Source organism: Pseudophryne corroboree, unplaced genomic scaffold, assembly GCF_028390025.1.
Source record: "Pseudophryne corroboree isolate aPseCor3 unplaced genomic scaffold, aPseCor3.hap2 scaffold_1007, whole genome shotgun sequence".
Classification (NCBI taxonomy): Eukaryota; Metazoa; Chordata; class Amphibia; order Anura; family Myobatrachidae; genus Pseudophryne; species Pseudophryne corroboree.
This window is the reverse complement of record NW_026967634.1, coordinates 37,704-38,890: the sequence shown is the minus strand read 5'-3', so window position 1 is coordinate 38,890 and position 1,187 is coordinate 37,704. Positions and strand designations below refer to the sequence as shown.

The window sequence follows — 1,187 nt, the reverse complement described above, 5'->3', positions numbered from 1 at the left end:
CCAATGAAGCAAGTTTAATTTAGTAATAGGTGAAAAACGATCCCTACAAAGGTGTTAATCAGAGACTTGGCTTTGTGGACACTTTTCAGAGAACAAATTTGTTAGCATAAAAATAAAGCCAGAAAATGAAGAGCTGTTTAATCACTCAATTGGATTTTTTTTGCCAGCATATTTCTTTTTCTCTGCAACCCACTGCTAAATTGTGCTTCCTATCTGTTTTTATAAAATCACTGAATCAAATCTAACTCTGATTACATCAGAGAAGGCCAGGTACCCTACACCATAACAGGGGGTTTGAAATTTTGACTTGTCTACTTAAAGATCACCAAAATCTGATAACAATGTCAATTACGTCCCTGGGTGGGATTGAACCACCAACCTTTTGGTTAGTAGCCAGACACACTAACCGATTGCGCCACAGAGACACTTTGTAAAAAGTACATCCTGACAAAGGCTAATAAGCATACATCTAGAACGTTTCCTAGAAAAACTTTAAAAAGTCAATAATCTGGAGAGTTTTTGTAAGATGTTTCTTCCATCAACCAACCAAGAAACACATTGGTACTTTCCCATGATGAGTGAGTGCTTCAGGATCTCTTGCACTTACATGTGCAGCAGAGTACTGCAATGGAAGCATGCTGGGCCCATAACCCAGAGGTAGGCAGATTGAAACTATCCTTTGCTATATGCATTTTTTTTTGTTAATTTAAGTAATCAAAACTGGGATTGATATTTTTGCTCTTTTATTTTTACTTAAAGTACAATAACTTTTACCATTTTAATTTGTTTTAATAGTATATTGACAGTATAGTTTTCTTTCAAAAATCCACTTAATTTTCTTTACCCTATTATTAAAATGGTAATTGACAAAAACAAACTACATTGTCACCAGAAGAGCAATACAAAATGTACAAGTGATATATTAAAATCATCTTTCCAGCTTGAATTTCAATGATGCATTGGGGCAACGATTTTGTGAGAAACATTTTCACCCTTAAATAAAGATTTTCTTAATTCCTTACCTGTGTGCTAATTAGATATCACCTTGTTTTCACATTAAACAGACTTCCACATGAGAAAGCAGCAAGGATGCAGTGGCGTTAATGTTTCCTGGTGTCAACCTGTATTATTTCAGTAGACATTGAAATGAGGATGCATCTTGCTGCCTTTCCAATGAAGCAAGTTTA

The 1,187-nt window shown here is 34.8% G+C and overlaps 1 non-coding gene across 1 annotated transcript; it reads right to left on the bottom strand.

Moving 5' to 3' along the window:
* Window positions 1-351: 351 nt before the first annotated feature.
* TRNAS-ACU (transfer RNA serine (anticodon ACU)) lies at window positions 352-425 on the bottom strand. Its single transcript has one exon. It is a non-coding gene; the product is annotated as a tRNA-Ser (tRNA).
* Between the last annotated feature and the right edge of the window lie 762 nt (window positions 426-1,187).